General features: G+C 40.0%; 2 long non-coding RNA genes across 2 annotated transcripts in view; one reads left to right on the forward strand and one right to left on the reverse strand.

Annotated features, from left to right (window-relative positions):
- The window catches only part of LOC309496765, a 77,050-nt gene extending 66,758 nt beyond the window's left edge, over positions 1-10,292 (reverse strand). The window contains exon 1 of the long non-coding RNA XR_014205231.1: positions 10,260-10,292. This is a non-coding gene — a long non-coding RNA (uncharacterized lncRNA). The remainder of the gene's footprint in view (positions 1-10,259) is intronic.
- The window catches only part of LOC309496741, a 67,421-nt gene extending 43,435 nt beyond the window's left edge, over positions 1-23,986 (forward strand). Inside the window, exon 3 of the long non-coding RNA XR_014205207.1 lies at positions 23,144-23,986. This is a non-coding gene — a long non-coding RNA (uncharacterized lncRNA). The remainder of the gene's footprint in view (positions 1-23,143) is intronic.
- Positions 23,987-25,434: the final 1,448 nt, after the last annotated feature.

Here is a 25,434-nt window from a genome sequence, read left to right on the forward strand (position 1 = left end):
AAATTTTACAAAAAGTAATGGTTTCTTGTCATTTTTTTTATTACAAGATTATCACTGATGTTTATTGCAACATTTGTACAAATGCATATATTGCCTGTAATATGTGTAATTTTTTTTATTATTTAAACGAAAAGAGGTAACGTTAGGGTTGTGTTTTAAATTTCGTTTTGTTATAAATAGAATAATGTATAACGTGCAGTGAATAATCAATATGCGTTGCGCATGAACCACATTTGTGTCCCTATAATGTTTAATTTATTTAAATGAAAACGAAAAGAGGCAGAGTGGTGTTTTATAACATATTTCGTTTTATTGTTGCTTAAAACGTGCATACAGAGTAACAGAGATAACCGGAGTAGCAGAGCGAGCTAAGAACGCGCTGTACCATTTGCATGTAGGAGTCGCACATGGCAAGTACAAACTTTGCGTACTTGATATTGAGAAAGCCTAATGTCGGCGCTTTTCTTCTTGTGACAAACATGTCGAGGAGCAAGAACAAGATCTGTTGTATGTCATCCATTGTAGTTTACTATGTTCTTCTTCGCGCGAAAATGACGTCGATCGAAACACCACGCCTATCAAGTACTGTTGGCAGTGGAAACGCTAGCCAGATCATGGTTAAAAGACCGGAACTGTACCGTACTGTACCGTACCGTACCGTACTGCTCAGTGGAAACGAGCCATTAGAGAACAAGAGTAACCAAACCGTTGATGGACCCAGTGACTCCCAGTACTATGGTAGTGTGTGTGAAGTGTTTGGTTACTGGGAACATGATCTCAGAGGTGCTGAGCAGAGAACACATGCTCTGGCTCCCTCTACTGGTATAACACACACTTACACAGCTTCATCTAAATGCCCAATAGATGTGAACAGTAACATTGTATCATTCTTCAAACATTATGGAACGTTACTTTTGAATCTGAACGTTATGAAACAAGTAACATTTAAAAACGTTACATTTAAAAACAAACATCCAACTGAAACATTCCAACTGAAACATTTGAACTGAACCATTCCAGAAGAAACATTCCCTGAATGATGTTTCTGGACCAGATCACTTTGACTGAACGTTATATTAATGACTGGAAGAACGTTTGATCACAACTTTCATGAGTTTTTCCTTTACTGAGAGTTTTTTCATCAGTTGAACAGATTTGGTGTGTTTTTGACGGACAATAGAATCACATTTTTGGGATATTTTGGGGATATTTAATTTAATTTTATCAATCAATAAATTCCTCTTGAAACAAACTTTGTTGTATTATTTTAATTTAATACTGTGAAGCTGCTTTGATACAATCTGTATTGTGAAAAGCGCTATACAAATATACTTGACTTGACTTGACTTGACATCCTCTTTTTTGTTCCCGTCTGAGATGAAATAAGGCTCTTCCCTGAGATCTGTTTCCCGAACGGGACGTCCTGAAGAGTTTGAGGAGTTTCATCTCTGATCCGAGACTCCGGGTCGCGACTCTCACAGGCGTTACATGGACGTGTTAAAGTCTGAATGTGTCATGAAGCGTTTCACTGTTTTACTGCTGCTTTCCCACACTGACTCCTCACAACACACACACACACACACACACACACACACACACACACACACACACACACACACACACACACACACACACACACACACTGACTCCTCACACACACACACACACACACACACACACACACACACACACACACACACACACACACACACACACACACACACACACACTCTCACTCTCTCTCTCTCTCACACACACACACACACACACACACACACTCCTCTCGTCTCCTTGTGTCCATTAAGGATGTGTGTAGATTCACACCATGACCAATCAGAGCTGAGCTTTGACCGGGTCATGTGTATTCATGTTCACCATACAGTGGGGAGAACAAGTATTTGATACACTGCCGATTTTGCAGGTTTTCCCACTTACAAAGCATGTAGAGGTCTGTCATTTTTATCATAGGTACTCTTCAACTGTGAGTGACGGAATCTAAAACAAAAATCCAGAAAATCACATTGTATGATTTTTAAGTAATTAATTAGCATTTTATTGCGCGACGTAAGTATTTGATCACCTACCAACCAGTAAGAATTCCGGCTCTCACAGACCTGTTAGTTTTTCTTTAAGAAGCCCTCCTGTTCTCCACTCATTACCTGTATTACAGTTTTTTACAATTGCTATGACAGTTTTTTCAATACATTTAACAAGTTTCCTAAACTCTTAACGCACCAACACACCTAAAACACACAATTGGCAAAACGGTTAATTTCATGCTCAAAATCACACATTGTAAACTAAACTCCAAAACTAATTTTCAAAATACAATAATACACTAACACAATACACTATGTCTAACAAAACACTGCAAACATGTTTCAAAATCAAATAATTATTCAAAGCACTAACACATGTTCTCTTCCAACAGGAACATTTAGTCAATCATAACACAATGACAAAAAAAACACTATCATCAGCTGAAATTACAGAAACTGCATTATTTTATATGTGTCAGTTCTGCCCTTATACAACAGACAGTATACTGTATTGTACCGATCATAGATTGTGTTTTGCACTGCAGTTTTTTTTTTTTTTTTTTTAAGTCTCTCTACATTTTTGTTTTGTTTGTAATGTAAATGCATGCATTTTGTTGTTGTTGTTTTTTTTGCAGCAGCAGCAGAAATTCAATACAACAAAATAAATGACCCTTCTTAGAGTAGCTTTATAGAATGTATGGTTTATGAAAAAAAGAAGACAGAGACAGAATTGCTGCAGTAACAGCTTTATTTGCAACAGGACATTTCTGCAAGATAACAAAAATATGCATATAGCTGCCATTTACAGTATTACTGTATGTGAAAATACAAAATATACAAACAGAAAAAGCCATCTTCTAATCTGCCCGGTCTTCTGCATTTGTCCACGTTCTCATCCACATCACACCTGATATCTTCCCTGGCAAGGCATCTTGGGAAGAATCTTTTGGCATGCCTTATCCTGGCAGTGTTCAGCTGTGATGTCTTGGTATACAGCATCTTTTGCATACAGGAGGGACATTTGGTCCTGTGGACTATGGTCAAAAACCTTTCATCTCCAGGCTGAGAAAACTCCTCAATGGGGTTGAGGAAAGGGAAGTAAGGGGCAAGGAAAATGGACATCATCCTCTGATGGGCGTCAAACCTGGCTGTGACGGGAATGGTGGAATGCCACATTGTCCCATATTTGCATAACTTCAATCAGCTGTTTCTCACTAGCAATGGAATAATGTGAAAATACAAAATATACGAACAGAAAAAGCACCAGAAGAATTAAAAAATATTTTTTTTTTTAAAAAGAGTCATCTTCTATTTCCATAATTCAATCAGCTGTTTCTCAGTAAGAATAGAATAAAATACAGGGGATATATTTGTGTTTCAATTCACAATATAAACAGCTGTTTACCTTGACTTTAGCCTGTAAGGTTAGGTTTAGAACATGGTGTTATCTGTTCTGACATACAGTGTTAAAGCATTGGTAAATTTGGCAGTAAAAATCCATTGTTTTGGTCTTGTTTGAGCTTGTGTGTAAAAGAAGTTCAAGCATTTTAAATTTGTGTTAATTGTATGCATTTTGTGTTAAAGCAACAAGAAATGTGTTAATAGTATAGCTTACACAGACAGATGTAGTGCTAACTGTGTTAAGAGTTTTGGAAAATTGTTAAATGTATTGAAAAATCTGTCATAGCAATCGTAAAAAACTGTAACTGCACCTGTTTGAACTTGTTACCTGTATAAAAGACACCTGTCCACACACTCAATCAAACAGACTCCAACCTCTCCACAATGGCCAAGACCAGAGAGCTGTGTAAGGACATCAGGGATAAAATTGTAGACCTGTACAATGCTGGGATGGGCTACAGGACAATAGGCAAGCAGCTTGGTGAGAAGGCAACAACTGTTGGCGCAATTATTAGAAAATGGAAGAAGTTCAAGATGACGGTCAATCTCCCTTGGTCTGGAACACCATGCAAGATCTCACCTCGTGGGGCATCAATGATCATGAGGAAGTTTGCCAATGACCATCTGGATGATCCAGAGGAGGAATGGGAGAAGGTCGAACTCCACTCGCCATGTTTGAAAGAAAGAGAAGGATGAGTACAACCCCAAGAACACCCCAAGAACACCAACCCCAAGAACACAACCGTGAAGCATGGAGGTGGAAACATCATTCTTTGGGGATGCTTTTCTGCAAAGGGGACAGGACGACTCCACCGTATTGAGGGGAGGATGGATGGGGCCATGTATCGCGAGATCTTGGCCAACATCCTCCTTCCCTCAGTAAGAGCATTGAAGATGGGTCCTGGCTGGGTCTTCCAGCATGACAACGACCCGAAACACACAGCCAGGGCAACTAAGAAGTGGCTCCGTAAGAAGCATCTCAAGGTCCTGGAGTGGCCTAGCCAGTCTCCAGACCTGAACCCAATAGAAAATCTTTGGAGGGAGCTGAAAGTCCGTATTGCCCAGCGACAGCCCCAAAACCTGAAGGATCTGGAGAAGGTCTGTATGGAGGAGTGGGCCAAAATCCCTGCTGTGTGCAAACCTGGTCAAGAACTACAGGAAACATCTCAGGTTACGACAGTAACCTATGTACCCTGAGAAACAGGGAATGAGACACTGCGTCGAATGACGCTAGGGGAACACCTCAGGCGTGACAGGTGTCTGAAATCACTATCAAATCACGGCAATCATCTTGACCGGCGACAGACCGTAAATCATTAACGTGCGACCTGCAAGTATAAAAGGGCACCTTGCAAACATGAAAATCACCTTATCGTCTGAAGGGACTGTTTGGTAGGCAGGTCCCGAGGCATGGCAAGGAGACGCAGTGTCTCGTTCCCTGTTTCTCAGGGAACATAGGTTACAGTCGTAACCTGAGACGTTCCCTTTCGAAAGGGAACTCGCACTGCGTCGAATGACGCTAGGGGAACGATATACCCACGCCGCCATGCTAAGGGGAGTGCATGCCAGGTGACAGTGACAACTGTCAGAACCAGCATATTCAAATGAAACGCTAGAACCACTCACCCTCAGGTCACACTGGGCTGTCAGTGACAGCATTCCCTACGGTCATAGCCCAAGCTATAAGCCTCGCAGGAAAACCTTCATAAACATGGTTAAATGAAATGTCTACCTGGGCCTGCTCAGGGCCTGGAACCACAGCTTCCAATCAGAAGGGGTCCCTTCTATGGAATGCGGCTAGGGAACCCGAAGGAACCCCAGCCAATCACTATTCAGGGGAACGTACTCACCCCGAAATGCCACCAGGACGGCCTGACCACATAGATTCCTAGTCTGGCCACTTCCTGTCTGTCCAAAGACAGAGCCTCTGGACACTTAGGTAAGGCATCCAACCCGAGGGACTGCGAAGCTGGCAGTGAACCACTCGGCCCGGATCTCAGAGACGGGATATCCCGGAGAGTATGACTCAGCATAGTGCTTTCCAACCCTTGCTAGCGAGGGGAGTTTCTCTACTCGATCCACGGATCTACCCAGTGTTTGTGTTTCAAAACACTGAGGAGGCCTGTGAAGGCCTAAGGGCTGTTCTAACTGGGAGGCCTCACGAGAGGCCTACGACCGTCTGACCAGACAAAGGAGTCCACGTGCTCATAGTGACCCTCGGTGAGGGGAGCACATGGTCCGCCTGGTAGGCAAACCAGGCTGTAGGCAGAAAAAGAGGTTCCGGGAGGGAACCAGTAGCAGAGAATGAACACTTTAGTCGAGCCAGGGCGCAAGCTCGCCTTCAGCAGCTGGCTGCTAAGGCCAGCTGAACTGATAGCAAGAGGCCACTAGCTTCCTGAACCCAGCTCCGCTAGGAAACCACTCAAAGGGAGGCCTGGTGAGGCCTACTACCTGATAACCACAGTCTGTGGGAGCTCACCTTCAGGGAGGCCTGGTGAGGCCTACTACCTGATAACCACAGTCTGTGGGAGCTCACCTTCAGGGAGGCCTGGTGAGGCCAACTACCTGATAGCCACAATATCTGGGAGCTCACATTCAGGGAGGCCCGGTGAGGCCAACTACCTGAGAATCACAGCATGTGAGAACTCACCTTCAAGGAGGCCCGGTGAGGCCTACTGCCCGATAGTAAGTCAGGCTAGCTGTCCAGTTGCTTGTCCTTGCCTCCAGGGAGGCCTGGTGAGGCCTACTACCTGATATCCAACGTAAGTGGGAATTCGCCTTCAGGGAGGCCGGGTGAGGCCTACTACCTGATTACCATCTTAAGTGGGAATTCACCTTCAGGGAGGCCTGAGGAGCCTACTACCTGATAGCAACTGGTAACTATGAGCCCGGAGTCCGGGTGATAGTTCCAAGGCGGCCTGTTAAGGCCAGCCAGCTGGTGACTCGCCTATCAGGGAGGCCTAGTTGGGCCTGCTAGCTGATAGCAAGTCAATTCTGCTACAAAGGTACAGTGTTGGGAACCATACTACACCAACATAGCTATTGGGTCCAGGCACAGGTGGCATAAAACGGCTAGCTACCTGGTAGCGGCTATACAGTATGTCAAGTCAAGTTTCAAGTCAAGTTTATTTGTATAGCGCTTTTCACAATACAGATTGCATCAAAGCAGCTTCACAGTATTAAATTAAAATAATACAACAAAGTTTGTTTCAATAGGAATTTATTGATTGATAAAATTAAATTAAATATCCCCAAAATATCCCCAACTGAGCAAGCCAAAGGCAACAGTGGCAAGGAACCGAAAAACTCCATCAAGTGACCTAATGGTGTCCTAAAACTCCATCAGGTGCCTTAATGGAGAAAAAAAAAAAAACCTTGGGAGAACCCAGGCTCAGTCGGGGGCCAGTTCTCCTCTGGCATTGGATAGAGGCCGGATTGTAGTTTGAACTGTAGGATTATATGAATGCCTGGCTGAAGAGATGCGACTTTAATCTAGTTTTAAACTGAGAGAGCGAGTCTGAGCAACGAACAGTATCAGGAAGACTATTCCAGAGTTTTGGAGCCAAATGTGAAAATGCTCTCCCTCCTTTGGTGGTTCTGGATATCCTAGGTATGACCAAAAGCCTTGAATTTAGTGATCTCAAAGAGCGCGATGGATTATAGGGCGATAGAAGATCCGTTAAATAGACTGGAGCTAAGCCGTTTAGGGCTTTATAAGTCAGTAGCAATACCTTGTAATTAATACGGAACTTTATAGGTAACCAATGCAGTGATGATAAAATCGGTGTTATATGATCATATTTTCTTGATCTCGTAAGAACTCTAGCGGCGGCATTTTGGACTAACTGTAGCTTGTTTATTGAGGATGCAGGACAACCAGCTAATAAAGCATTACAGTAATCCAGTCTCGAGGTCATGAATGCATGAACTAACTTTTCTGCATCAGAAACTGATAGCATATTACGTAGCTTAGCAATGTTTCTAAGGTGGAAAAAGGCTGTTTTTGTAACATAAGAAATATGATTTTCAAAAGACAGGTTGCAATCGAGTATAACACCCAGGTCTTTTACTGTAGAGGATAAAGTAACAGGACATCCTATGATGTTAAAGTAAAATGTCCCACAATGTTGGGACTCACCTCCGAGGAGGCCTGTTTAAGGCCTACTACCCATCAGTGAATCAACTGCCCGAACCACCAAGGCCAACCACGTGAAGTAAGCTGGCCTACAGCGGCCTATTGGGCGGAAGTATCTTTGAAGTAGCGTTCAAACAGACAGTCCCTGAAGACGATAAGATGATTTTCATGTTTGCAAGGCGCCCTTTTATACTTCCAGGTCGCACGTTAATCATTCACGTTAATGATTCACGGGCTACCGCCGGTCAAGGTGATTGCCGCGATTTGATAGTGATTTCAGACACCCGTCACGCCTGAGGCGTTCCTCTTTCGAAGCAGTGCGAGTTCCCTTTCGAAAGGGAACGTATGATCTCTGTAATTGCAAACAAAGGTTTCTGTACCAAATATTAAGTTCTGCTTTTCTTATGTATCAAATACTTATGTCATGCAATAAAATGCTAATTAATTACTTAAAATTCATACAATGTGATTTTCTGCATTGTTGTTTTAGATTCCGTCACTCACAGTTGAAGAGTACCCATGATACAAATTACAGACTTCTACATGCATTGTAAGTGGGAAAACCTTCAAAATCGGCAGTGTATCAAATACTTGTTCTCCCCACTGTATATATATATATATACTGTATATGTTGATGCTTCAGCTTAAACTTATTTCTGTTTATTGCCAAGGCAACATATTTTTAATCTAATATATTGTTTATATCTTTAGTTAACAATAATAACCCTGGAAGTGATATGATTCACTTCTTAATAAATATTGTTATTATTTAAAACGTTATACTGTTACAGTAGTTATACTGTGTCACGCAAGAACAAACTATGTGTGTGTGTGTAAAAAAACTGATTTTTTTTAATGCTCTTTATTTAATGCTAATTAATAAAGCAAAAGGCAAACAGAAAGCTGTGTGTGTGTAATGTTCAGATATCCACACATTAATTCACTTTTCAACATTGGTTAGATAAAAATGAAAGAAGCAAAGCTTAAGAGTGACTTCATTCAGAACCTCATTTCTGTCGGTCAGAAGACTTTCAACATCAGGAATAAAGTGTGTGTGTTCCAGAGCTTAACCACTGCAGTCTGGCTGATTATTATCTGGTATAGCATCTTCATTTGCCTCGAAATGAATAGGTAGACATTTGTTCAAGGTTTTTTCACAGCCAAGAATCACATGTCGATTTGTTATGAATTTGACCTTCTTGACCCTCATCTTACTGTTGACAGTAACATTGTAGAAGTTGAAAGGCTTCTTGCTGATGCAGAGGTTTTTACTCGGAAATATCTTTCCCTCTGTTGAACACACATCTAACACTTTATCATATTCTGATTCTGAATAGAGAAAGAAGCTCTGAATCGGCCGGTGCCAGGTTTTAATTTTGGTAATGAACTTGTGCCATTCTTTGATGTCGTCACTCTTTGGGACGTTGTTGTTTAGGTGGTGTTTAAGGAAGGTGTAATGTTTCTCTGGATCCACCGCATTCACACAGCGCTGCGGCTTCGGCTGACTCAGACCCGACTTAGCCGTCTGACCCTTCTTACTCAGAGCCGTCTGGAGAGTGAGAGTCAGGAGGATCACGAATAACAGCATTTTCAGAATCTGGGGATATTTTTTTAAGATAGAAATGTCAGATTGCAGATTCACTGTTGTCACGAACCATAAAATCATAGGAAAGTACATTTTTACTTGTTTAATTGCAATACAAAGAAACACGTTACCATAAGGTTTCACTAGTTAACATTAATGTATTAACTAACATGAGCATTTGTTACTGTATTTGTTCATCTTTGTTAACGTTAAGAGCATCTGTTCATTGTGTGTTCATGTTAGTTCACAGAGCATTAACTAATGTTAACAATTTTTTATTTTAATAATGTATTAGTAAATGCTGAAAGTTCTGTCATTAATGACTCGCCCTCGTGTCGTACCAAACCTGTGAGACATTCGTTCATCTTCAGAACACAAATCAAGATCTTTTTAATGAAACCCAAGAGCTTTTTTGTACGAATTTACTGAATGAGCACTGTGCCGCTGTTCGTCCGACTGTTTGTACTGTACTGTATTTTATTTTATTTTTCTAAACTGTTTTAATTATTCTTATTTCTTTTAATTATTTTAATTTCTCCTATGTCAGCAGGGCATTTAGCCCGTAACTGTAAATGCCCACTCAGAAGGTGTAAAAGAAAGTGATAATGTGAAAGTGACGTGTATTAATGTGGGTTTGAAAGTAGAACAGTATTTAAATGACGATATTAAAGTTTTCGTCTGAGAAAGAATGTGAACGCAGTGCTAAAGAAAGTGAAAAGAACGTGTGAGTAAATGAGGGAGAAAAGAAAGTTAAAGGAAAGTTGATAGATGGAAGTCGTAAGAAGATTGAAGGTTAAAAGAAGGTTGAAAGATTTAAGTCTAAAGGGAATCCTTTGAAGGAAAGATCTATAATAATATTCTTTTTTTTTTTTTTTTTTTTAGTACTGTATTTTATTTTATTTTTCTAAACTGTTTTAATTATTCTTATTTCTTTTTATTATTTTAATTTCTTCTATGTAAAGCACTTTGAATTGCCATTGTGTATGAAATGTGCTATATAAATAAACTTGCCTTGCCTTGCCTTACGAGGGAATGTGAATAAGAGGTTTGATATTCTAAATACATCAGAAAGAAATAAAGACCAGGAAGAATACATTACCTTGGAGAAGAGTGTGTGTCGAGTCTAGAGTTGATCTCAGTTTGAGCGTTTGCTGAGTGTATCTGAGAGTTGGTGTGTGTGTCTTATATACACACAGGTAATCAATGATATCTCATGTGAACATGTCAACTGTTATCAGACTGTCTACTTTTAAATTCAAATGTTATAAGCTTGTAAGAACGATAAGGGAGTTCAGGGTTTTCCTCTTTAAAATCTTTGAAAACATAAGTCTGAGTGAATCATTTTTACATTCCTTAGTGTCACGAACCCCGTGTTTTAGCCGTTCACACAAAGCTGTGGAAAAGTGGGATTGTAGAGGGAGACAACAACCAGTAAAACACAGACCTGCAACCATAGTTCGAATTACAGGGGGTACTGGGGGGTACTATACCCCCCAATGAAGACCCAGAGGACAGAAATATCAGTTTTGGGGGGGGTCAGATAATTTTTCTGATATTGTGAAAAAAAATAATTACAGTTACAATACAAGTCAACTCCTATTTTCACTGTAGGAACATTTTAATGTAAAGCGATTTCAGACACCCCTATTGTGGACCGTACTATTTTTAACCACCGTGGCTAGAAGCAACTGAGATAGAGAACGACTTCAACTTCTCAAGCAAGTGTCAACGTTAAATGACAAAACGCTAGTTTCATAAAGTATCATTCTTTTCAACATTCCTTATTTGTATATTCAAAAATATTTAAAATAATCTAATTTAATACAGTTATAATTTTTCAATGTAAATTATTTAATTTTATTGGTAACAGCCTAGTGTCTAATTATTTTAATTGAATATATTTATCAAATTTAAGAATTTGAAATGAAAGATGGAGCATACATTTAATAAAATTAGGGGAAAATGCACTTTATAAAGGTACAAAAAATTATTCTGAGTGTTTTCAAACAGTGATGTAATGAAACATTGACAATTTAAGCTTGAAGGGAGTAAAGCCTCTGTTTAGGCTATTAAGGAAATATAATTTTGCCAAAAGAAGAACTTTTATTTTAAATAAATGTTCATTTTAAATCAGCCTACTTCAGTGTGATGTTACCATATTATCATGCTTAACACTAAGAATTTGAATAATTGTAATGTGATGATCAGATGCAGATATCTAAATATAGGCGGTTTGCGGGTGCATTATTTATTTTTAATAGTGGATTCGGGCGACTCAAAGTGCACCAGATTAATGAATTTATCTTTAAAATGTACAAAATTTTCTTCGGGGGGGCATGCCCCCGGACCCCCCTAGAGATATCAAGCTCCACCAACAAAAAAATTTGGGAAACACATTAGGCTATATGATGATCTACAAAAAAATACACATTTAATTATCTTATTATTAAAATACATTATTATGATTTTACCCTGAAATAGGCAATAGGCTTCTTGTAAAGGTATTACTTTTACTAGTAATTAGAATGGTATTTCAGTGCACTTAACTTCTACCTTTTGGGAGTTGATCAAAACAGTTCTCTTTTGGATATATAATAACAATGAGATATTCTGTAGCCTACTGATCAGTTTGTCGCATGTTTAGACCTTGTATGTGTGTTGCACAACACATGTTGCACTTGCCGATCACGGTGGGGATTGATATGGTAGTGGACCATGATGGTCATAGAAGAAGTGAAGGAGCAGTACCCCCCAGTTATGGTGGGGTAATTCGCACTCTGCCTGCAACACACTCATTATACAGACACATGAATATTAAAATATGACCACGGTTAATAATATTAACATGAATATTAAAATATGACCACAGAGAGAAAAACCAGAGTTGATGTCACCTTGATGCATTTTAAAAATCTAACCCTATATAACAACAAATGACGGAGAAACGCGGAAGAACATTTAAAAGGTCTAATAACATTTTCAGTGCATTTCCAGTCTCTGAACAAACGACACACATCAGTTTAACACAGGGTTCAGGCTCTAAACTGCTCACACTTGTTTCTGATGATGAGACCAAACCAACTTTATGGCTTTTGCAGTTGGACTACTGTATTTTTAATGTATGCAAGTGCTGAATATACAGACATTCAATAGGCATACTGTACAATATTCAGTGCAATACTGCACTTGCAGTGAATACAGTAAACAATGTATTCACCCTACTACTGTACGCTGTGATTATTATACTTATTTACGTCATTGCAAACTTTGTTTACTTTGTTACAATATACTTTTGTCTGTAACTGCTTGCTTTGGATGCTGTTCTCCGTGTTTTTGTATGTAGTGTTGGATTGAAATGCGTTGCTGAAATGGAAAAAGACATTCTTTAAAAGCCAGTCGCCCCAGCAGTGCCTAAACACTAGAAACCTTCAGTATTTCCCTTTTTAAACAACTGATGACTTAAAGAAATGACTTACGCTTTACTCAGATCACACCAGAGTGCTTAATCTCACCAGTATGGCATGTCAGTTGAGATATAGACATAATTTACATGTCAGTTGAGATAATTTGCATATCAATCCTTGTGAAAAAAGTGAAGAAACTCGAGTACTGACTGAACTTGATCCCACTGATGCTGGTGACACCAAGAAGCGAACACTCTTAGTGCATATAATTTCCTCGTAGCTGGAGCTCTGGAGCTTATGATGGTCTCAACAACCTCAGTTGAGAGGCCACTCTCTATAAGTTAAGAAGCCAAACCCATATTTTCCAAATCTTTGGCCGGGGGTGAAATATATAGTGCCCCTCTGCCTGAGACAGAAGGTCTCTCCTGATCGGGATCTCCAAGGGAGGGCCGTCGAGGAGATGAATTAGGTCCACAAACCAAATTTGACTCGGCCAGCATGGTGCTAATAGCAGTAGACTTACTCCGTCCCGGCAGACTCTCTCCAGAACTCCAGAAAGCGTACAGACGTAACAGGGGGAAAAGCGTACAGACGTAGCCTCGGCTCAATACCAATGAACAATAACAAAAACCCTGTCGGACGCCTACACCTACTCTATAGCTCCATTCGGTAATAGAGACTCTACTTCTTGCTCCATTACCAGAGCCTGCTCGGGATGTACTAACGTGAGTAGCACCCCGTTGTAACGAGGTGGAGGAGAACCAAACTGGATTCTGTAACCTTTCTCTATTATCTGCAGGACCCACTGAGATATATTCGGCAGATTCTTCTACTAAGGGTACCAGTCTCTCGAGACTGGCCTCTGGTGTTAAAGCAACACTAAGGAAATTTTTTTACCTTAAACTAATGTTTCCAAAATCGTATCAGTGGTTCATCAAGTTGTAACAGGGTGAAAGTCACTTCTGCCTCCGCTTTGCAGCCCTATAACCACACTATGCAAGTTTGCCAAACCGGGTCGCGTTTCTGTAGTTCGAATGAGACATAAGAAAACTACAAATTTGACTAGCTTTACGTCAAGCGTTACAATAGTCATTATTTCGTTTTTCTTCGTTTCTGATGTTGCAATATATCATACTTTCATGAAAGCATGCAACATACTCTACCTTGTCTGTGGACATCGTTCATTTCAAAGTTGGTGCTGGATAAACAGCGATCGAGCGTGCGACAGTAGGCTGGGGGCGGAGAAATGATTTACGACAGCGGTAATGGACAATTCTGCTTCCTACCTGTAGGGGGACCGCAGAGGAAAAGTTCCTTAGTGTTGCTTTAATGTAACAGCCCCTTCGGTGACCTGAAGCACCCTGGCAGGAAACAACCGAACTGACTGTTTTTGAGCCTGAGGGCGCGAGTCTGACGAAACGTCGAGTTGACGCTGAGCTTGAGACCGCTGCGTCCCGAGGAACCAAGGGTGGTGGGGTTGGCAGAACGGTCCCCTGAGGACCCCGAGGTGGAACGGGCACCATTTGATGAGGTGAACACCGCTCCACCCCACGCCTGTCCTCAACAGTGTGACGCACGTGGCGTCAGGACCGCTTATGAGCCGAAGCCTTCTTAGCCATAAGAACAGTCCTCAGATCTGGCTTTGGCTTAGAAGACTTCGGTTGAGAGTGTCGGCTTGGCCCCCATGACTTATTAGGAGGGGCACGAGACGCGACACTCTCTTTCTGTTGCGCGTGCTATGAGGAGCTCGGCTGGGGATGCTCACGCCCAGCATCCCCGGGGACTGGATTGTTTTTTAGTTTCTTGAAATCTCTCAACAACTGAATTTACTGAGTCGCCAAAGAGACCAGTAGGAGATATTGGAGCATCTAACAGAAAAGCCTGATCTTTCTCTTTTATCTCTGCTAATGTGTCTCTCAGTAGCTATGAGGGCTGCCATAGACCGCCCAAAAGCACGAGCGGTCTCCTTCGTAGCCCTGAAGGATAGATCTGTGGCCCAACGGAGTTCTCGAATTTCGTCGGGAGTCAGGACCCACACCCTCAGCTTTGTCCAGATCTCCCAACAGGTCTGCCTGATAGGCTTGAAGCACTGCCATAGTGTGAAGACAGGCTGTCTTAGATGTAGTTTTTAAAGGTTTAGTGGGCAGCACAGGAGCCTTCGGGGACGATGTTGAACCGGGAGACAGATAGCCCGGGGCATCGACCCATAACCATGTTCCTTCAGTCCTCTTAAATCTGAATATGTATGCACCTGGGGACTGCAGAGACGGGAAGAATAAGCTCACTATGTAGATCGGGAAAAAATGGATGGCCCCGTGATGGAGATGATAAATTGGAAGTTAAAAAGCGCTCATCTAACTCGTCTCTCGGCTGGCCACTCGATCTTTAATTTATCTACACCACGAGTTATCACCTCCACAAGCTCCTCATATGCTGGGGAATTAGATGGCGAATCCTCTTCCCGTGTGTTTGCGTCACTTTCTCCAATGCTCAGTACATCTACCTCCTCAGAGCTAGAGCACCGAAGCATTGGGCTCTCTCCTCTCTCGCAGGACGGGCCTCCGACACCAGCAAGAGAGCACTGGATCCCTCGGGTAAGAGAGGAGATAAGGCAGAGCCCGTCTCCAACCCCGCCGAGAGATCCATTTGCGAACCCCAGGAATGCGCGGGTCCTGAACCCTGAGGATCGCGAGCCTGGCCACTTTCATCAGATGTGCTTTTATCCTATCCTGGTCATGACGTCACCCGTCAGGTTCACTCGTGAGTTGACATGCGTGCGTCAGACGTAATCACGCGGAGGCGTTCCCAAGGCATCATCGACGCAGCGCGAGTTCCCTCCAAAGGCAACCCAAGAAACACTATTCATAAACCCATTCACATTTACATTTACAACACTTAAAGAGTCTGGAAAATATGTCTATCTCAACTGAGTCTGCAAATTATGTCTATCTCAACTGACATGTAAATGATGTCTATATCTCAACTGACACGCCATACTGGTGAGATTAAGCACTCTGGTGTGATCTGAGTAAAGCGTAAGTCATTTCTTTAAGTCATCAGTTGTTTAAAAAGGGAAATACTGAAGGTTTCTAGTGTTTAGGCACTGCTGGGGCGACTGGCTTTTAAAGAATGTCTTTTTCCATTTCAGCAACGCATTTCAATCCAACACTACATACAAAAACACGGAGAACAGCATCCAAAGCATGCAGTTACAGAGAAAAGTATATTGTAACAAAGTAAACAAATTTTGCAATGACGTAAATAAGTATAATAATCACAGCGTACAGTAGTAGGGTGAATACATTGTTTACTGTATTCACTGCAAGTGCAGTATTGCACTGAATATTGTACAGTATGCCTATTGAATGTCTGTATATTCAGCACTTACATACAGTAAAAATACAGTAGTCCAACTGCAAAAGCCATAAAGTTGGTTTGGTCTCATCATCAGAAACAAGTGTGAGCAGTTTATAGCCTGAACCCTGTGTTAAACTGATGTGTGTCGTTTGTTCAGAGACTGGAAATGCACTGAAAATGTTATTAGACCTTTTAAATGTTCTTCCGCGTTTCTCCGTCATTTGTTGTTATATAGGGTTAGATTTTTAAAATGCATCAAGGTGACATCAACTCTGTTTTTTCTGTGGTCATATTAATATTATCAACCGTGGTCATATTTTAATATTCATGTGTCTGTATAATGAGTGTGTTGCAGGTCTGTGTTTTACTGGTTGTTGTCTCCCTCTACAATCCCACTTTTCCACAGCTTTGTGTGAACGGCTAAAACACGGGGTTCGTGACACTAAGGAATGTAAAAATGATTCACTCAGACTTATGTTTTCAAAGATTTTAAAGAGGAAAACCCTGAACTCCCTTATCGTTCTTACAAGCTTATAACATTTGAATTTAAAAGTAGACAGTCTGATAACAGTTGACATGTTCACATGAGATATCATTGATTACCTGTGCGTATATAAGACACACACACCAACTCTCAGATACACTCTGCAAACACTCAAACTGAGATCAACTCTAGACTCGACACACACTCTTCTCCAAGGTAATGTATTCTTCCTGGTCTTTATTTCTTTCTGATGTATTTAGAATATCAAACCTCTTATTCACATTCCCTCGTATAATTATATATCTGTACTTGTATTGTCTGTTGTCTTTTTTGTCTATTGTGTATTTTTATATACAATCTTCTGTCACAAAGACCAAGTCCTCGTGTGTAAGCTATAAATCTAGTCCTGAATCTGATATATCAAACTTTTGAACAAGATCATGTTTGAATTTACCAGTTCTCTCTTATTGCAGAAATGAATCAATAATAGAGATTTTCTTGGTAACACTTTACAATAAGGTTTCATTAGTGAACATGAACTGAGAATGAACAATACTTCTCCAGCATTTATTAATCTTAATGTTAAAGGGTTAGTTCACCCAAAAATGAAAATTCTGTCATTATTACTGTCGTTCCACATTAAGAGGATTAGGATCAAGCAATAAATAAAATAAAATAAAAAACATCTCGAGATTAAAGTCATAATAATGCGAAATTAAACTCATTAAATTTAGAGAAAAAAGTTAAAATACAATCTTGAGAATAAACTCATTAAATTTATTAAATTTATAATAGGGGTGGTGGCGCAATGGATAAGACACATGCCTTTGGCGTGAGAGACCCGGGTTCGAATCCACTGTGAGACACCAATGTGTCCCTGAGCAAGACACTTAACCCCTAGTTGCTCCAGAGGCGTGCGACCTCTGACATATATAGCAATTGTAAGTCGCTTTGTATAAAAGCGTCAGCTAAATGAATAAATGTAAATGTAAATGTAAATATCGAGAATAAAGTCGTTGTGTTTCGAGAAAAAACGTGTTAAATTTCGAGAAAAAAGTCGAAATACAATCTTGAGAATAAAGTCATTAAATAAAGTCGTTGTGTTTCGAGAAAAAAGTCGAAATGAAATGTATAGAGAATAACACATTCGATCAGTGTTCATTGCATAGCCTACTGATAGAGGACATGGCAGAGTTGGATCACTTAGTCAAGCTATATTTTAGACTTTCTTTCAGTAACAAAGAATAGAACATTCTTAGGTCTAGGTCGGCTAGGTCTTTTTAGAAGAAAAAATCAGTCCAATTTGCGCGATGTACTCGCTTTTGTCCAACATGAAATTCATCGTGGTTTCCCAGGAGGATACCATAAGACGCATTATTAAACTTGTTGATCCTCAAGGTGTGGAATTTCGACGAAGGAGACGCGTGAGAAGACGCCAGTACACTTGTGCTAGCCCAAATGCACTCTGGCATATGGACAGCTATGATAAATTAAAACCGTACGGCATTGCATTAATGGCTGTATAGATGGTTACAGTCGTTACATTCTGTGGATGGAGGCGTACACAACCAACAACGATTAATAATGCGTCGTATGGTATCCTGGGAAACTACGAAACCTCAATGAGGTTGATATCAGTAGGCTATGCAATGAACACTGATCGAATGCGTTATTCTCTACATTTCATTTCGACTTTTTTCTCGAAACACAACAACTTTATTCTCGAAATTTAATGAGTTTATTCTCACGATTACCTCGACTTTTTTTCTCGAAATTTAACGCATTTTTTCTCGAAACACAACGACTTTATTCTCGAAAGTTAATGAGTTTATTCTCAAGATTGTATTTCGAGTTTTTTTCTCGAAATTTAACGAGTTTAATCTCGCATTACAGTATTTCACAATTGCTAAAACACTAAACCCCATTCTCTGAACCCAATGCTCAGTGGCCTAAACCCATTTGTCGAATCAGTCACACTGTAGGCAAAACCTTAAACAAGTTCAGGTAGTTAAGACACTGTTTGCAAATCTCATCCACTCTTTTTGCAAAACTCTAAACACATTCTTACTCACTAAAACACATTTTGCACTGTGTTGCAAAATGGTAAATACATGTGGCAAAAGTTAAACACAACTACAACACTGCTGTCATCGTTTACACACAACAACTCAAAATTGTTCACACTTGTTTCTAATGATGTTATCAGATCAGTTGTCTAGAATATAAGCCAGTTCAGAGTACACTGGGGGCCCAGGTACGTTGAATGTTGATTCCAACAATGGATGGAAACAATGTGAGAGGCAGAGGAGAAAGAGTTCGTGTAAGAGGTGGTGGATGAGGAGGAAGAGTACAAGGACAACGAAGAGCAAGACCAAGAATAGTAATTTCAGATCAAATTGGGGCAACTGTGATAGACCATGTTCTTGTTCATGGAATGACCATGAGGGAAGCAGGACAAAGAGTACACCCCAATTTGAGCAGATTCTCTGTGGCCACCATAATCAGGACATTCAGAGAAGAGAACAGGTAAATGTATTGTTTTTCTAATTTGTGCGACTGAAAGTTTACTGTATACATTTGATACAGTACATCAGTTTGTCAGGGGACTGGGGAAAAAAGAAAAAAATATTTACAATACATTTTACATATGAATGTACGGAAGAGGATTAGGGCCAAGCAATACAGTTTTTGCCCGTTGCTTGAACACTATAGACCCATGCTTAGACTAAAGTAACACAACTTGAAGCTTTTGTTACCATACCTCAAACACATGTACCCATACCTTAAACAAAAGCACTGCTTTGCACTCTAGTTGCAGTTCTGCAACACACTTACTCCTTTATACAACACACTTGGTCCTGCATACTACACTCTATTTCATACATAAGACACTTCGTTCAAAAATGAAATCTCAGGGTGCCATTTGGAAAACACATGTATCCAAAATACAAAACACATCGGGTAATTGCAACCACTCAAATACACACCTGAAGGCACTTACTTGCAAAACTGAACACCAATCAGCCAGCTACAAAAAGTTAGTTTTTTTGTTACAGAGAATCTTGGCCATGGATGGAGCTGCACAGCCTCATGAATTCATTTTCATTGATGAAGCTGGATTCGACCTGAGCAAAACAAGACGACGGGGTCATAATGTAACTGGCCAAAGGGCAATTGTGCACGTCCCGGGGCAGCGCGGGGGAAATATCACATTGTGTGCCGCCGTAAGCCTTCGATGGCTTCTGCATCATCATGCAAAACTAGGTCCATACAATAGCCAACATATACTAACATTTCTAGATGCTCTCCCTAATATAGTTGTACAGACCAGATCAGCCCAGGTTTGTAGTGGTATGGGATAATGTCAGTTTCCATCGGGCTGCTCTGGTCCAGGCCTGGTTCACCAACCACAATCAATTTGAAGTGGTATACTTGCCCCCTTACTCACCATTTTTAAACCCTATATAGGAATTATTTTCGGCTTGGAGATGGCGCGTATATGACCGCCAACCACATGCCCACATGCCTCTTCTGCAGGCAATGGAACAGGCCTGCGGCGACATTCAGGTGACAGCAATCCATGGATGGTTTCGACATGCAAGGGGATATTTTCCCCGGTGCTTAGCGGGAGAAGACATTGCTTGCGATGTCGATGAGGTCCTGTGGCCAGACCCCAGCAGACGGCGGGATCCATGAGCCCACGTATGCACAATTGCCATGATTTTCTGTGTTTTTCAATTTTTTTTCAATTTTTGCTTTATCTGAATTCATGTTACTGCAATGTACAGTGCTGCAATGTACAATATTGAGTAGGCCTATTTGCTTTTTTGGTTGTTTGAAAATGTGCCTCCTGAATAAACAGTGAAAATCAAAGACTGCAGTGTTTTATATAAAGTAGACTAGTGTGTTCCCCCTGATCTGAAAGTGTATGCATATGATGCAAGTATGTGTCATTTTGTCATCAGAGTTACAGTTTGACAAAGGAATGTTAGGTTTTGATAGCAGAGTTTAGGTTTTGATAGTAGAGTTTCAATTTGACACAGATGTGAATGGTATATTTCCCAGTGTTGTGTCATGTTTACTTGTGTGTAGAGTTTTGGCACAATGAGCGAAGTTTTGCAAAATGTGTTCAAGCAACGGGCAAAAACTGTAATAAAAAAATAAAACCATCTTGAGATTAAAGTTGTTATAATGCGAGATTAAACTCGTAAAATTTCGAGAAAAAAAAAGTCGAAATACAATCGTGAGAATAAACTCATTACATTTCGAGAATAAAGTCGTTGTGTTTCGAGAAAAAACGTGTTAAATTTCGAGAAAAAAGTCGAAATAATCGTGAGAATAAACTCATTACAGTTTTTCTCGATTGTTTACACACATTTTCTGAAAGCATGCCTCATATTCTCAGAACTCTACACACAAATCCAAAAAAACACACACAATGGGCAAAACCCCTCAATTCTCCTGCAAAATTAAACTTTACATTCAAAACAATGTTATTTCTTCTCAAAATGGTATTTTGTTTTCAAATGACACACACAAACCATCAAATGAATAGACATTTATAAGAACCAGTTGAACACTGATGTGCTCAATGTAAAACACTATGATGAATGGAAAACACTTCTTCTCCATTCATCATAATGACTTAGGCCTTTTTTTGTTCAGTGTTACACTTACTACAGACAGTACATACGTGTGTTGTAAAATATTTGAGAATATTGTTTTTATATTCAGAACACACAAATACATGCACTCTAAAAACTGCTGGGTTGTGTTAACCCAATTTTGGGTCAAATATGGTCTCACCCAACGTTGGGTTAAAAAATGCAATTTACTGTAAAAATGGACAAATTGCATTTTGGACAAAATCAAAAATGGACAAAAATGCTATTTAAAAATGGACAAATTGCATTGGTTACATTAAAACTGTAAACCAACGGCTGGGTTTGTCCATTTTTAAATTAAATTTTTAACCCAACGTTGGGTGAGACCATATTTGACCCAAAATTGGGTTACTGTAACACAACCCAGCAGTTTTTAGAGTGTGGTAACAATGGTTCCCACAAAAACAATGTACACAGTGTACATCCCAACCAACACAAAGTTGTACATACAGTGGTCTACATACAAAACAACAGAAGAATTTACTGTACAGTTACAGTAAAAAAAAAAAAAAATCCAATGTTGGCATCCATTGCACCACTGAAGAGCTGACCTGTTGCCCTTTTATGCTAAAGCTCTGATTGCTAATTGTAAAACTGTGTGACGGGTGTTTGCCCATGTGATGAGTCAGTGTGCATATTTGAATGGCAGTGTGTTCCTTGTGAAAACAAGAGATTTTCTGCATGAAAATTGTGCCAAAAGCAGAGAATTGTGTGTAGTGTTTTGAAAAAAGTGTGTTTTAGAACTTCAATTTGAGTGTAAAGCAGGAATTGTGCTTGTAGTTTAGCAGAATTGGTTCAGGGGGTTGGTGAATGAGTTACATGTTGTGGTACTTGTGTCTCAAGTACCAGAAAATGTGTGTACACAATCGAGAAAAACTGTAAATATCGCGAATAAAGTCGTTGTGTTTCAAGAAAAACTCGTAAGATTTCGAGAAAAAAAGTCGAAATACAATCTTGAGAATAAACTCATTAAATTTCAAGATTAAACGTGTTAAATTTCGAGAAAAAAAGTCGAAATACAATCGTGAGAATAAACTCATTAAATATCAAGAATAAAGTCGTTGTGTTTCGAGAAAAACTCGTAAAATTTTGAGAAAAAAGTCGAAATACAATCTTGAGAATAAACTCATTAAATATCGAGAATAAAGTCGTTGTGTTTTGAGAAAAAACGTGTTAAATTTCGAGAAAAAAGTCGAAATATTCGTGAGAATAAACTCATTAAATTTCGAGAATGAACGCGTTAAATTTTGAGATCGATTTGAGGCCACATTCATCCTAACATCGAGTGCATGCGTTTCAGCCATCGACAGCCGGCCAGCGCAAGTGTACTGGCGTCTTCTCAAGCGTCTCCTTCGAAATTCCACACCTTGAGGATCAACAAGTTTAATAATGCGTCTTATGGTATCCTGGGAAACCACGAAACCTCGATGAAACGTAGCGATAACCTTGCATTTGTCCACTGGTTGTCATTTCATGTTGGACAAAAGCGAGTACATCGCGCAAATTGGACTTATTTTTTCTTCTAGAAAGACCTAGCCGCTTGCAAATTCTACGGAAGAGGATTGTTCATTTCAGAACACAAATTAATATATTTTTTATGAAACCGAGAGCTTTCTGTCCCTCCATCAGAAGCAATTCACACATTCAAGGTCCAGAAAGATAAGAAAGACATCATTAAAGTTCTCAATGTGACTCCAGTCGTTTAACTTTCATTTTATGAAGCGACGCGAGTGTTTGTGTGAGAAAAACATAATTTACAGAAAGCTCTCGGGTTCATTAAAAAGATCTTGATTTGTGTTCTGAAGATGAACGAATGTCTCACAGGTTTGGTACGACACGAGGGCGAGTAATTAATGACTTTCATTTTTGGGTGAACTAATTAATTTACTTGAACAAATACAGTAACAAATGCTCATGTTAGTTAATACATTAATGTTAACTAGTGAAACCTTATGGTAAAGTGTCTCGTTGTTTTGCAAGTAAACAAGTAAAAATTTACTTTTCTAGGATTTTATGGTTCGTGACAACAGTGAATCTGCAATCTGACATTTCTATCTTACAAAAATATCCCAAGATCATGAAAATGCTGTTATTCGTGATCCTCCTGACTCTCACTCTCCAGCCGGCTCTGAGTAAGCTGGGTCTGAGTAAGCCGGCTCTGCGTAAGTCGGGTCTGGGTAAGTCGGGTCTGGGTAAGTCGGGTCTGAGTAAGCCGGGTCTGGGTAAGTCGGGTCTGGGTAAGTCGGGTCTGCGTAAGCCGGCTCTGAGTGGAGGCTGTGTTAAAAAGGGGGATCTAAAAAAATATGAGACCTTCCTTAAACACCACCTAAACAACAACATCCCCGGGGATCTGGAAATCAGTGCTTGGGAGACGTTCATCGGCACCGAGAACACCTGGAACCGGCCGATTCAGAGCTTCTTTCGCGAAGCAGCACATGATCATGCGAAGGCTGTGTGTTCAAAAGGGGGAAAGACATACCCGGGCGATAACCTCTGCATCAGCAACGAGCCTCTCGAATTCATCACGGTTCACGTCGACACTGCTAACAAGAAGGTCACGGAGGTCAAACAAATGAATCGACATGTTATTCTTGCCTGTGAAAAAATCGAGAACGAATGTAAACCTGTTCATTTCGAGGCAAATAAAAATGACGCTAAACCAGATAATAATCAGCCAGACTGCAGTGGTTGAGCTCTGGAACACACAAGCTTTATTCCTGATGTTGAAAGTCTTCTGACCGACAGAAATGAGGTTCTGGATGATGTCACTCTTAAGCTTTACTTCTTTCATTTTTATCTAACCAATGTTGAAAAGTGAATTAATGTGTGGATGTCTGCACATTACACACACACACAGCTTTCTGTTTGCCTTTTGCTTTATTAATTAGCATTAAATAAAGAGCATTAAAAAAAATAACTTTCCATTCGTCAAAGAATCCTGAAAAACAAAAAGTATCACAGTTTTCACACTGTTTTCAACACTGATAATAATCATAAATGTTTCTTGATCATCATATCATCATATTAGAGTGATTTGTGAAGGATCATGTGACACTGAAGACTGGAGTAATGATGCTGAAAATTCAGCTTTGATCACAGGAATAAATTACACTTTACTGTATATTCACATAGAAAACAGATGATTTATATTGTAATAATATTTCACTGTTTTACTGTAGTTTTTTGTTCAGCATTGGTGATAATTAGGGATAATAAAAGTCGTACTTTTGAATGGTACCCATATGTTTACATGCACACGTGTAAAATGCTATGCACTGATGTATTAGGCAACAATCGGTATGGCTGATAAAAGAAATGAAATGAAAATTGTAAGTAGGAGATTTATACAGCTGTGGAAAACTGTAAATAATACAGGAGCTTTATACAGCTTTTTACAGCGGATGCCATTGGGAACACGGCAAGACTGTCCCTCACTTTCATGGCGCTGCTCTGAATAAGGTCTATTTTATTTCTGTTCCCAGAATGTTCTCTTAAAAGATGGCATACCTCTCTCTAAGAACACTCTAAACATGTCTTGTGCTGACCCCTCAGAAGTGTCCACTTCCTCTTTGAGGAGAGGAGATGAAGGCCCAGTTCCTCTTCTTCTGCAGTCTTGAAAGTCTTCTAGCTCACATTCGTCAAGGCTGCTGTCTGAAATTTCAACACTCAGAAAACCACAAAACTCAAATTAAACCTGCTGCTTAATTCCAGAAATCTCATCTGGTTAACAACACAAAAGAAGTTCCTCATTTTATTAAAAAGCTTAGTCCTTTTATTTCCAGGGAAAAAGCAAGCATTCTTCTTTGCAAAATGCAGTAAAAAAGCAGGAAAACTATTCTATTCTATTCTATTCTATTCTATTCTATTCTATTCTATAGTGTATAATGTAAACAAAGAATTCTTTGTCTTTTCTTTTTTACAAGAAACCAAAATAAAATGACTGTCAGATGTCTGTTATGTGCCTGTTCAAATCACAATCACCCAATCTCGGTCTCATACAATGCACAAAATTATCTTAGTTAACACAATCGATGCGTACGGCCGTCTGTCAGAAGCTAGTCATTTTTGTCGATTAAGTTTTAAATATGGATATTTTAAAGGGGACCTATTATGCAGAATTCACTTTTGCATGCTGTTTGGACATAAATGTGTGTTGGCAGTGTGTGTACACAACCACCCAATAGTGATAAAAATCCACTCACTCCTTTTTTAATAATCCCCATAAATCATCAGCAGTGTCTCCCAACGACCTGTCTTCAGAATGCTGTTTTAGTGACGTCACTAAGCACAGGCCCCGCCCACGAGTGTTGACAGACACTGCCGTTCTAACATAGCCCCGCCCTGATCGAGTTCACAGCGAGTTGG

This window comes from Leuciscus leuciscus, assembly GCF_965113295.1.
Source record: "Leuciscus leuciscus genome assembly, chromosome: 4".
Taxonomy (NCBI): domain Eukaryota; kingdom Metazoa; phylum Chordata; class Actinopteri; order Cypriniformes; family Leuciscidae; genus Leuciscus; species Leuciscus leuciscus.